Below are 14,010 nucleotides of genomic sequence, written 5' to 3'. Positions count from 1 at the left end.
ATATGAAGTGTTTGCAGTATGTAATGAACATGTCCAGCTTTAATATGCTGTCTTGTCTGATCCAGTGCCTATAGATACTTCCCTGAAAGTATGGATACGATGGGGCTTCTTAAGATTAAGTGAAACAATGGCAGGAAAAGCCATTAACCAACCTTCTGCTGACAACAGACCACGTTTTGTTAGTAAACTTTCTGGTTTGGGAATGTAGTTACACTTTCACCTGTTCTTTAGGTACCATGACATAGTAAAGCCCGAAAGTCACACACTCTTCATCCTCCGTGTTTACTTGGTAAGGAACTTACGGCCTTCAGACATGGATGCGTCAATAATATATAGTATATCACTGTAAATGTTGAATTTTGAACTGCTTTATTGCCAGTCTCCTTAGCTGGGCTATGCTGTAATTTTGCTATTGGTGGAGCAAATTATGCCTGATTGCTTAGTAAGAGGAGTGTCCAGCAGTGAGAATCACTTGTGTTCTGGGTTTGCACTGTGTGGATGCTGTCCCATGTTTCTGGCCAGAGAGGCTTTTTTCCTGTATTATTTGGTAATAAGTTGGGGTTTTTTTTTTGTATTTTTTTTCATTTGTAGAAGGCAGTCCAGGATATTGAGTACAATTGTTTTCAAACCTGACAAATGCAGAAGAGAGGCCTTATTTCACTGATAATAATGCTGTTTCTTCGAAGTACCTGACTATTATATTTAAATGAAATATTCAGTGTTTTTCGGCTTGGATTTCTGTGTTTTATTTACTCAGTAGTTTTAAAATTAAAGTGATTTAAAAAGTGATGAAACAGTGTTCTAAGATATAATGCTGACCCTATCATACCATTCAACAAAGGGAAGAAGATTTATAAACATGGTACAGTTTTTCTGATAAACTTGGTAGTGGCTTCTTACGTATTAGATCTCATGTAATCATTTTCATGATTTTCCACTTGAGAGTAAGGCAAATAATATTCAGGAGGCACTTACTATCCTGAAGATGGTGAGTTGAGTTTATTTTATTATGCAGATGATAGTTTCAGAGATATTAAATTTTAGGAAAAAATACTTAATGATTGATATAAAAAAGACAGTGCTGTTCTGAAACATATAGCATCACAGACGTTGCTTTTCATGACTTCAGTTATTTTAAAATTAAGAATGATACTGTGACATACTGCCTCTAAATGATACTCCAGAGTACCTACAGAAAATAGTCTTGAATATTTTCTGATATAAAGAAGAAGTCTGCTTTAATTTTTCTGCCCAATTAGTGTATATCAAAATCAAAGGAGGCAAATTAGAAGTATACAGTTGATTCCTTTTAGAATATAAATATTCTTTCAAACGTAACTCTCATTTTTAATTCTAATACAAAATGTATAATCTAAGCATTTAAAACTAGCTCTCTGTATTGAGGATGTCCTGAGAGCTGTGGAATATTGAATTCTTTGGGGCTCCTTGGAAATTAAACCTCTGTAATTTTAATTGTGTAAACTTTCACATTAAAATTACTTCTGTGTTTCGAGAAGATGAATCTCTTTAGGCTTTGTTAATGACCATAGGAGATGATGAGGGTCTGACAGTACCTTTTACTGAGAGTTTTAGCTGCTGAAGTCTAATTTTTGCAGAGTACAGCAAGCTCAATGAATTTAATAAGGATTTTGAAAGTTATTTTTTACAATTTATGTTTTTTTTTGTACAGCATGTTTATAGCTGTATAAAATGCTGTGTGCTCTTAGCATTTTTGACTGCACTCTGTCTGGAGCCAAACTCTTTTTTTTCCATTAATTTATCTCTCTTACTGAGCTGAATGATTAGACACTGATTATGATACTGTCATTCCTACTTCAGTATCTGCTATAAGCACAAAGGGTATGTTACTAATCAAAAGGATATTTAATTCTTTCTAGAATTGTTAAATTATTCTTTTGGAAATGGGAACATTGACAGTGTAATAATTTTGAAATCGAATTGCTTTCACCTGTTAAAATAAGTAAAATGCATGGTGGTGGAAAATATGTGTGCTTTAGAACGGAAAATAGTTGAACACATACCCTGAAGTATAGGCCTTTTTTTTTCCCTCCTGTCTGAGGGAAGTGTCTGTTTTGTACTGCTACATCTTCTCAAAAGTCTGCATGGCTTTTGAAAGCCAACAGTTCTGCAATGTACAGTATTTCAGGCTAGCAGCTACTGCCGAGTAATGAGGCATGGGAGCAGCTGGTATTGGTTTATTTCCGAAGCTTTGTGTCTGATTCTATTAGCCTACCTGCAGATGTAACTGCTCTTTCCACTGTGTGATCTAAACACAGAACTAATAATTCATAATCTTAAAATACTTAAATTATCATTTTTGCATTTTGTTTGAAGTTTATTGTGTGAGGCTAATCAGTGGTGAAGTAAACTGTGAGTTGCTATTAAAACTAAAGCAATTCTTAACTAAGTAAAAGAACAGAAACTTTTATAGAAAGGGGAGATGAATGTTTGTCACTGAACCCTACTGAATCTAAACAAAGAAAAAGATTACCTAATAGTCTTGCAATGCATTTGAAGTACAGTCTGCTGTTTGTTCGGGGAGTTGAATGGAATATATGTCTTAAAATATTTCAACAGCAGTAGTGGTGTTTTCCAATGGGTATATCTTAACATTACTAAATTACTGTGTTTTTTTTTTTCCTAGTCAGGACTCATTATTATACTGTATAACAAAAATAATGGCAGCTTTTTCTACTTGCCTGTGATGCATTTTACAGTTAGCTTGTACTAATGATGCATTGCCTTACAGGGGATTTAACGTTGATTTATAATAATTTATTTATTTTCTGCCCTGTTTGTGTTGGTCAAGTTAATAATAGCTCTATCTTTAAAACTTAATTCACATTTTAATTGTTGAAACACAATGCCAGAGAGCTGAGTTATCCAGACAATCAAAACAAATGCCACAAAACAAATTTTGCCTCATGAACAAAGTAATAACAGATGAGAGTTTAAAATACTGTACTTTTCTTATGTGTGTGAAAAGAAAGTATATTTTAGATGTTCCAATTACATAATTGTTCTCTTCAGGTTTGGGAGGCGGAGGAGTTTGTCACCACAAGTGACCACTGAATAGAGACACTAGTTTGCACCTAACGTTATTTAAATGATAGCCAAAATGGAAGTGATTCTTTTACTAAACCTGTAATTACTTCTGTTTATTTGTTTTAATTATTTTCCTGTTACTGTAATCTGAAAATTTCTTTTAAAAAAGTTCTATAGGTGGTGCATCTGAATTCACATGAATTAATTGTACCAATTAATTAAATACAGTACATAATACTTAAAATAAGAAATATACCATTTAAGATTTAAATATATATATATTTGGAATATATATTCTAGGTATGTATATTGCTTTCTAAGACTACCTCTTCTGTATATGTAGTTTTACAGGTGCGTTTTTTAACCTGACTAGTTTTAAGGTGGAAATGGATCCGTTTATAGAGGAAAATATAAAGCATGGTTGCCTATGATAACGGATAATCCTTATTATCCTGTGGCCCTAACACTTTGACTTTAGGTTAATAAACTATATTTTGAATTACTAATATCCTTGCTTTTTTTTTTTTTTTGAAAGTATCTTTCTCAGCTTGATTAAGCAGAGCAGTTACAGGTAACACTAATTTCATTTTCAATCCAGTGTACAAAACAACCTCCAATATACAGAAAATCAGTAGTTGTCAACACCTTCTGTTCAAGGAGTGAAACTGAGTAATTTCCACAGAATTTTGTTCAGCTTTCCGTACCCAGATAGCACTTCCCAAAGCTGAAATTTCTGCTTATGATGTGCTGCTTGTGGTCTTTGTGGCCTTTAGTTTAAAGTCCTTAGCCCTAAGTCTGGTCATCCAGTGTTGATTGATTCTGGCCTCATTCCACTGTAGGTGGTTTCAATAAATTCTCTCAGGCTTTATGACAAAAATTGTTCATAAAGTAATTGGGAGATTTCCTCAGAGCACTTTACATCAAAGGATGCTTAATTGTCCCTGCCATCCAAGAAGAAAAACAAGATGTGAAGTGCTCAGCTTAATTAGGCCACAACTTTATTAACTCAACTGGGAGCACTACCCTGCAATAAATGCAGGTCATTACTCTTTCCTTGATCATTCCCAGTTTTGGAGGGCTGGCGTTCACTTCTTTTTTCCAGCCCCAGAGATGGGACCTCATAGTTCTTCTGTTATACAAGGACTAAGTTAGGGAATATGTAAAAGAGGGGATTTATCCTTTTGATACCATATGCAGGAAGTCATGCAGCTTTCCCTTGCCTCTCCACTAACTTTCTCAGAACTCTGTCTTACCTTACCCAAATGTTTTGGGTTTTTTTTCAGGGGAAAAAAAAAAAAGCACAAAAAACCTCAATTGAGAAAAGTTTTAACAAATACTATTTTGAAAAGGATATTCATACAGTAAAAGAAATCGGTGAAGTGTTACTTGAAGAGCATGAAGATGAGCATCAAAAAATGCCCCCACGTGTCTGTGCTGTTCTCTGCTGCATATCTGAACAGCAGTACTTCGTTGCTCTTCCTCAAGACACTCTACAAGCAGTTTAAGGGATTTTATATGTGGCAGATGTAGCTACATCTCCAGTGCAAGCGTGTGCTTTGCTAGAGATAGTGCATTTCAGTGTATGAGCGGAGTTTCTCCAGGCATGAAGAACACTGGAACAGGCTGCCCAGAGAAGCTGTTGCTGCCCCAACTCCCCACCACTATTCAGGGCCAGGTTGAAGGGGGCTTTGAGCAACCTGATCTAGTGAAAGGTGTCCCTGCCTGTGGCAGCAGGGTAGAACTAGGTGATCTTTAAGGTCTTTTCCAACCCAAACTATTCTATGAACCTGATTTTATAACAAGGCGACTGCGGCTTCTGGGAAGAATGTAGCTCCTTTGCAACACTCAGCTGATAACAGAGGACCTGTATGGGACTTGAGTATTCAACGTCTCATGTTATCTCCTATTAAATGTATCATCAGGTTTTACTACTTCCTTAAAGAGAAGTAAATTCTGCATCTACAATTAGCAAAGAATTTCCACCATGTAAAAACAGATAGCTGATTTATCTTACCTCTCCTATTCCTAAAGAGGACAGAAAAAGTAAGTGCCAGTAGTTTCTGAAGAGATCTCTGAGCCATTTAAATAGACAGAATACAACCTCGCACACAGTACCACTGTGCACCTTAGCATGAAAGGAACTTTCTACATTCTACTTCTAATAAACAAACTTTTTTACCAAACATTTTCTATAAACCCACATTTTCTAATTAAAAGTTTGTTTTGTGGAAGGAACTCCAGGTGGTATAATTAGTGAAATATATTTTAATGATAAATCTTCCTTGTCCTATTTTTTTTAATAACAAAAAACGTCCTATGCATTTGAGATGCTCCCTATGGGTTGTATATAAGAGCTTGGTTAATTAGCTAATCAGCTTACCCACCTTACCTTTTTAAATGTGTCCTGTTTCACAGGTGTAGTTTCAGATTTTATTTGGGATAGAGGAGATAAATAAAGCATGTAGTGCTCGCCCTGGCCTGCACAGCAGAAGAGACTTTGGGCTGTCCTTTGAATGTCTTTCTTAATGGGCACACCGGTCACAGCTCTCAGCCTCTGGTCAGACTGCTGACCTTCAAGCTATCCCCGTCTCTTACATCAGGCCTTTCCAAAGCAGAATAACCTAGATGCTATGGCATGACTGAAATACTGTTAACTCTCAGTGTGCTTCCAGAAAAACCTTGCAACCTCTTAGGACTGTCCTTCAGTTATGATTTGATTAGTTTTCTCTTTTTTATTAAGTTGCAAATAGTGAATGGGGTTTATAATGTTGTTTTTTTTTGTCTTTCTCTTCCTTTGCTTTATTTCTGCTCTATAATTCCAGTTATTTTGAAGTTTTTATTCTAATATGTGGTGAGCACTGACCAAACCTGCAAGTGCAACTTCCGTGTCTTTCCTTTCTATGTTTTGTCTAAAAAGATCTTTAGTTTCTGTTCTAAGTGATTGGCTTGTAATGTCACTCACCTATTCAGGACAGACAAAATCCTTTATGTAGATTTCTGTAAGTATCAGATGTACCTGTAACTTAAACCCCTCTTTAGGTTTCCAGTTTTGGATGAATGTCATGATCTCTGCTTGCACTGAAAAAGTTTTTGGGATATTTTGTGTGTTTAGGTTTTTTCTGTTTTTTTCAGGATAAGGCATGGACACACAAACACAATTTACAGGGTTGTTTTGTTCTGTTATTTTAAATTTACCACAGAAGTTAAAGGATTTTGTCTGGGACTAATTTACATTTCTACAGTTTTCATGACTACATCTGTATTATTAGTTTAACTGCTACATTCTTGTCCTCTGCTTTCTCACACTCCATTCATCCACACCCACAGTAACTTCTTGGCGGCATGTGTCTTCTGCACCGTTTTTTAATGCTTCTGACTGAGTTAGTGTCTGAGTGATGACATGCAGTTAGATATCCCTCACTGTGTTCTCATTTCATCGGTACACTTGCATTCCTGTTGTACACTGGTTACCCTAGCTATCAAAGTTTTTTGCTGTCTGAAGAAAATAGCATGCCAAAGTTCATCTGAACAGCAATCACTAAAATGTTGACTACTAAAAATGTTCAGAGAGAGGAGCCCCTGGATATTCTAGATCTCTGCTATGGTTTGGCCACTGTTAGATGCTAGCCAGAATTACAGGAGCATATTTCACTGTAAGAGGGAAGAGGACTGTTTCCAAAACTTGCTCAATTTATGGTAAGGTGGACTGTGTTTCTCTGAAGGAAGGTAACCAGTGACCAAGCGTTTGGATCCAGTCTTAGATTCACCCAAGTTGCTCCAAACACCAATAGGACAGGGATTATTCTAGACTTTGGCAGCATAGTTCAGGTTCTGGAAATGCCCTCAGAAACAATAGGGAACATGTACTAATTGCTGAAAAGACGTATCAGGAACTAAGTGTTGTATGGCATCTGTTGGTGAGTGCAGTCATATGAAATAGACGTTAATTCTGTGCCAGCCCCCTTCTGCTCAGATTTCTTCTCCACCTCTTCTTTATTCCCCAATATCATTCTCAAAAGTCCCACTTGCAGACAGTTGGCTTCTCTGAAGCCCCAGAGTCCTGTAGCACTGACTAACGTTGTTTCCTTTTTGCCTTTATTTCCCATGGTGCTGTGCCATTGACTTAATTCTCCTGAGATCTGAAATCATACATTTTGATCCAAGATTTCTAGCATCAGTGTTGTCTGCTAAGAAAAAGAACAAAATCAATTGTAAAATCAGTCTGATCAGCACCTTGAGCTTCTAGCTGCTTTTGAATTTTATGAGGTAAGTAATCTCTGAGTATTCTGCAATATCTGTATAGCTTACAAGGTATTTGTGGCTACTTTTACTCAAATCCTTAACATGACTCATTGGATTCAGGGCAATTACAGAGGTAGTATTTTGTATTTTATTTTGTGCTAATCTGCTGTGAATAAGCGAAATGCATTGCTCTGTGTTGCAGAGCAGTACCTTTTTTTCTGGAGGCTGTATTTCTCCTCCAGATATGCACTAGCCTTATTTTTTCTGACTGGAAAAAGAGCTTCTGTCCCTGCGAACACTGTTGACATGAATGGAGTTACGGCTATTCCTGTCGTGTCTGGTATTCCCAATTTACCCTCTGCTTCACTGGTTTGTGAAGAATTTTACCAGCTGCTTTGGCAGGAAAAAAGAAAAAAAAAAAAAAGGATGTATGTAGTATATCTGCTTTCCAGGGTAGCTAAAAAAATGAGCATGGATTTAGTGATGCTCTGTTTAGGAACTCGCATTCTGAATAGGTGAGTGCTCTCTTTGCAGAATAACTGTGCAAGAGAAAGACCCTCACAAATCTGTGAAGAAGTGGGAAGACTTTCTAAATTATTATCCAGAGACAAAAGAAAAAAAACAAACCCATTGCTGATTGGAAAGCCTCAAGGGAGGCCAGAGTGTAATGATGAATATGAATGTACAGTCATCAGTATATAAAATGGACAGTATAAATGTTTTCTTACATATTGATTTCATTAGGAGTTGGTAGTAGTCACTCCATGGTGGAAGTTGAGTGAGAGGTGTCCCTGCGCATGGCAGGGGAGTTGGAACTGGATGATCTTAAGGTCCTTTCCAACCCTGACTATTCTATGATTCTGTGGTAGATGTGAGACTGTTTCTTGCATTTTTCTAATTTTCCATTGATGTACAGACTTAGAACCTGTGGCAGAACAAGCTCTGTAATGCTGAGTGTAGACATACATGCTGACAGATGTGAGCATATGTAAAGGAAACCTGAATGTTTCAGTGGTGTGGGAAAAAACTGTCATTGGAGATATACACATAGGATTTTTACTGTCTGCTGCACTCTCTGTAGATTGTCACTATATTGGGGGACTATTACACATTTCCCAGTATACGCTTCCTGTGCACCACACTTCTTTTGGAGTCTCTTGCGATCTTGTGCAGATATGCTGCTGGCTGATTGGTTTCCTTAGACATAAAGTTCATAAATAAGAAACCAGTGTTCTCCCTTACTTTTTCATTATATTGGCTAACAGTTCGCCAGCTCCTAAGGTCCCGCCCGTGAAATCCTGTCGGTATTGTTCCAAGGGAAAAACCCTAGCACAAGCAGTTGTTCCAACAGCAGCTTTTCCCCTTCTCTGTTTTGTAGTATCAGTCCAACTTCTTATCCTGATCTGGATAAAGGTAAGATGCTTTCCCTCTTACTTTCACTTTTTATAATATCCTTTACTGACACTAGTAGGGTCATGGAAGATAAGCGGAAAATGTTACCTCATAGGTTTTCCTTAGGCGGGGAACATCATATTCTAACTCGGGCAGAAGGAGACCTTTGTCTTTTCTGCAGTCCTGCATTGATACTGGTGAGTCCCTTATCGCTATCAAACACTTCTTCAAGTAGTAAAGAAATACACTACCCACAATAGATAAGCTTTAGGAAAAAATGGGTGTCTAGGAACAATCCTGTTACATAGAAAAATCTCTGCAGCTGGGCTTTGCCAGTATATAACATTGTTCAAAAGATATAACAGTCTGAAGAGCTGATTGTCTTCAGTCTTTGCCACTTCTAGTTAAAGCTTTCAAAATGAAACTCAAATTCATTGTTGGTTGCATTTCAGATATTCCTTTTAAGTTTTTTAGTTTTAACAGAAGGTAGGAAATTGAAAGCCTCTGTTTATAAGCCTTTAGTATCCGCTTAGCTTTCTAATTCTGGCAGCTGGATTTTAATATGATCATATAAATTTCGCTGTTGTAAGGTACAGAAGCCAGTCTTATTTCTAAAAAAAGCACCATTTATATGAGCAGTAGAATCCACATGACATCTCTGGTGTCTGTGTGGCCCAGAAACTATGGCACAGCCTTTATTTTGGTGGGTATATTAGTAACACCTTTGTCTTCCTTTTTCATTAAACTTGGAACAATTGAAAGTGGTTGACGCTCACAGTCACACTGGGAGGAGATGGCTCAGAAGATACTGATCATTGACTGACAGGCAAAACATGATCATGCAGACCTTCTCTTAGAAAACCGGACTAGTAAAGTGACCAAATCTAACATGTTCTCTCAAACAGCATGTTTATATCTACGAAAAACAGGGACGCATATTTAAATAGGGGAAACAATGAGAAATTAGGGCACATGATAAAAAAATGAGAACTATATTTGTTTAGGTGTAACTGAGCTGGATTCTTGAAATCTAATTATATTAATTTTGGGTAAACAGAAATCCAAGAGAGATGTTACTTCTCTACAGAAAAGGAAAGATTCATTTGAACAGCTGTGAGTTATAGGTGGCCCTGTCAGACATACATGGACTAGTTTCTTTATATATCCAGTGCATTCCAGTTTTAATTATTTCTAGCCATGCTGTCCAGCCGACAAACCTGAAGGCACCTTGAATAAGGTTCAGCTCTCAGACTGAAGTATCTGATTATACCTGCCCAGTCACAGGTGTCTGCACTTGCAGTAGGTGCCAGAGTTTCAATTTGTAATGAATGGCGCTCACACTTTAATCAACAGAGTCAGCTGAGTCTGGAGAATGAATTTGCTTGCCCTTAATTAGATGTCTGGAGTGGAATTTATTTGCATAAACATTTCTAGTGTCACTAGAGATGCCTTTAGATATTTTAGATGTCCACAGTGAGCTAGCAGATTTCACAAAGACCAGTTGGAGACCCCTGACCTCCTGGATTGGCAGCTAAAAATTTGGCATGATATCATAGAATCATAGAATAGGGTTGGAAAGGACCTTAAGCTCATCAAGTTCCAACCCCCCTGCCATAGGCAGGGACACCTCGCTCTAAACCGTATCACCCAAGGCCTCGTCCAACCTGGCCTTGAACACAGACAGGGATGGAGCATTCACAACCTCCCTAGGCAACCCATTCCAGTGCCTCACCACCATCACAGGAAAGAATTTCCTCCTTATATCCAATCTAAACTTCCCCTGTTTAAGTTTTAACCCATTACCCCTTGTCCTACCACTACAGTCCCTAATGAAGAGTCCCTCCCCAGCATCCCTATAGCCCCCCTTCAGATACTGGAAGGCTGCTATGAGGTCTCCACGCAGCCTTCTCTTCTCCAGGCTGAACAGCCCCAACTTTCTCAGCCCATCTTCATACGGGAGGTGCTCCAGTCCCCTGATCATCCTCGTGGCCCTCCTCTGGACTTGTTCCAACAGTTCCATGTCCTTTTTATGTTGAGGAGACCAGAACTGCACACAGTACTCCAAGTGAGGTCTCACGAGAGCCCTTGTCAGTGGGCAGTTTCATTTCCCTCTAGGCTCCGCTGATTGTACAGAGTGTAGAAGAAAGTAAAGATTTTTCTTGATGGTAATAGATTATTAGAAACCAAATGTACATGCACAAACCTAGATTTAAATGCTTTAATGTGAAGCTGAATCTGCCCTTTGAACTTCTCTCTGAAAATACAAAGTTCAAATAATACAGGAAGTTTTTCCCCTGATACAAAAGAGTATTTTAAATGTAAGTTATCACTAAACTGTCAAAATACATATTCAATGTTTGTTCATAGTGCAAGTTTATCTATGCAAAATAGGCCAGAAGGATGCAACTCAGGTATCAAATTCAGTTATGGTAAAGTGAAAAAAAAGCTCAAGAAAAAATACACTGTTTTGTTGGTGTTCGTTTTGATCCAGTTGTAATGGAAGGTGGTGCAATCACAATTTTTAGGTAATTGTTGAAAAATACTAACTTCTAAAGACAATCCCTGGACTCTGCTTACCTTTGGTAGGGTCAAATACCACTTTGTGGTGAAGTTCTATAAAAGCAGCATAAAGGAAGCTTCTGTATCACCTCAGCTAGACTATTTCCTATGTAAGTTTCTGACCTTTCTCTTCCATCTAAAGGAATTGAGGTGATCATGTGCATTCTTAATCACAATGGCCAGCTTCAATCATTGACATAGACATTAGTAAAAAGGGGTATGTTTCCTGCTCCTTTTTGATTTTGTAAGATGTCATTCGCCTCTTCCTATTACAAAAATGTGGATTGTAAGCAGTTTAACTTATTTCAGGATCTGTGCAGGAAGCAAATAAATAATGGTAGGGAGAATGAGAGGAAAGATGAGTACAACTCCTAGTTTCATTAACATAGCCACCATATTGGGCAGTCTGTTGAAGATAATGTATGATGATGAGTGTTTTCGTATATAATATCTTTAGATTTTAGCACTGGACAAGACTGATTTGGGGTTTGTGATAGCAATACATTGTTCTGAAAGGGTAGATTCTCACTTTTGTTAATGTCATTTTCGGAGAAGGGAGGTTGCACTAATCGCAGTTAACAAGAAATGTGACTTCCTTAAGCTGGAGTTACATGCCAGCCACATCACTTTTCTGTTTAGAAAGCACCTAGCACACTGACTGCTTTCAAGTGTAAATGATCTTATAATTTATCATGGATGTTGTATGCTTTCTTTAGATCTGGTGCTATGTTGGGGTTGTTCCCTGTGAATAGCAGTTTTGATGATATATTTGGTAGCACCTTCTCCCCTCCCCCCCCCAAAGAAGAAAAATAAACACAATAAATCTAGCTTATATAGTCACGGATAGTTCAATTTCCCTATTAAATTAACATATTCTGGGGGCATATGTAAAAATTGTGACCAATAATATTAATCTAATTTGTAAAAAATAGCAGAAGCTTATAAATTATTTCAAAATATGTCCTTCAGCCTGAGTTAGAAAAAGGGGCTTTACCAGTATAATGGGTATTAATTTAGTAAAACCAGAGAACACATTTGATTTAATCGTCTGCATACTGCATTGTCCTTCAAGACAGATCAAATGCCATTCACATTGCTTCTGTGAGATGCATGATAAGATGCTATATATGTGTTTATCCAGCTGTACCTATTCTGTGTTAGGTCCTGCTTTTCCACAACTTTAAATATGCTAGTGATTAATGTTTTAAAAAAAAAAAAAGTGAAAATTTTAAGGCCAGAAGGGACTGAAAGTGAATAGAAACTTCAGGATAAATGACTGAGAAGGGAATGAGGGAAGGAGGAGGGAGGTAAAAGGGAAGAGAGAAGAGTGAAAGTGGAAGTGCAAAATAAGAAAGAATCACTACTATGTTCTTCAATATTAAGTCAGGGGATTTTTTCAGAATAGAGAAGTATCTAGATAGAACACATGAATAAGGGAAAAGCAGAGTGAGAAAATTAGACAAAGGAAGAGAATGAAATTAAAGGGCCGTAGGCAGTGTAAGAGAAAAGAATGAATTATAGGATCAACAATCGGATACATATAAACAAAACTAATATATAAAAGGAAAACTGGAGGTAATGAAGTAAAATAATAGAAAGATGCAAGACTAACCTGAGATAGAATTTCTCATTTCTGTACTAGAGACTGCACGCATTTCACCATGTCTAGTTTAGATCTGTGTTAATTTGGTGGGCTTTAAAGGAAAGCCATTGGTCTTACAACCTGGTTAAAATAGTTGGATGTTTGTGGACCAACAAGTAGGCATTTTTTTTGCAGATTACTTACCAGGGTAGCAGGTAATCCCCCCAGTCCTAATTTCAGGGCATTTATTCTGGCATCACTAAAGCACTTCTCATCTTTTAGGCAAAGTACAGTAACAGGTGCAATATTTGGTACATCATTTTTTGAAAGAGTATATTGACTTTTCAAGTAGCATGAACTTGTTCAATGGTCTGGTGATTTTTTTCCTGTCTCTATATTCTGTTTAAACACATCAGTTAGAGCTTGAATGTCCTGTATTCACCTAAAGTGTCTAATTAAAATAATATATGAAAGTTTGTAGAATGTAATGCAGTACTATGTATCATGATTCTAACAATAACTGTAAATCTAGCATGGAAGGGGATTTTTTGAGAATAATATTCCCTCAGACTTACCCAGCCTTAAATTCCTTGAATCAGTTCTGGATATACTGGGATCTCTTCCTTCAAGATGTACCTTCCTTCAAGGTGGTATTCAGGGCTTGAGTTTCAGTTCCTGCTATGGGAAGAGCAGGCTGCCAGGTAGTTAGTCACTTAACAGATCATGCATTCAGAAAGTGAACGCAAGGGGTATGTTTTCAGTTTGTAAGTTCCTGTCCTTCTGATCTGAACAACCCCAGATTTTCTAGCTCTGCTTTTATACTAAAAAAGAATTTTTGCTGGTGAAAAGTAGTGACACCAATTACTATGATTTCAGAATAGGAGAATAATTAGTTAAGAAAAACAGATAAGGAAATATTTTTTGTCAGACATGCTGCAAAAATAATTTGAATAAAATGTGCAAGTTAGGGAAAGCATAAAATTCCTTTAAATTATTCTGTAAGGTGTCTTTGATCAGACTGTGAGTTCTTTGGTGATGGTGTCTCTTGCTGTGGTTCATAGAGTGTATCAGCAGGGCTTCTCAGCTGATGCTTCCAACCACTTGTAGTAAAAATACTAATGAGAATGAAGATAACATCATCCTGATTGTTCTCATCTATATTTACCAGT

The 14,010-nt window shown here is 37.2% G+C and overlaps 1 protein-coding gene across 5 annotated transcripts in view; it reads left to right on the top strand.

Moving 5' to 3' along the window:
* The window catches only part of FOXP2 (forkhead box P2), a 416,691-nt gene that overhangs the window by 179,445 nt on the left and 223,236 nt on the right, over window positions 1-14,010 (top strand). The gene's annotated exons all lie outside the window — the stretch shown is intronic.

The sequence above is a fragment of the Neopsephotus bourkii genome, unplaced genomic scaffold (genome assembly GCF_033783945.1).
Source record: "Neopsephotus bourkii isolate Nb327-2 ecotype Australia unplaced genomic scaffold, CSIRO-AGI_Nbou_v1 NB_1624, whole genome shotgun sequence".
Taxonomy (NCBI): Eukaryota; Metazoa; Chordata; class Aves; order Psittaciformes; family Psittacidae; genus Neopsephotus; species Neopsephotus bourkii.
This window is presented reverse-complemented; position numbering and strand designations above follow the sequence as displayed.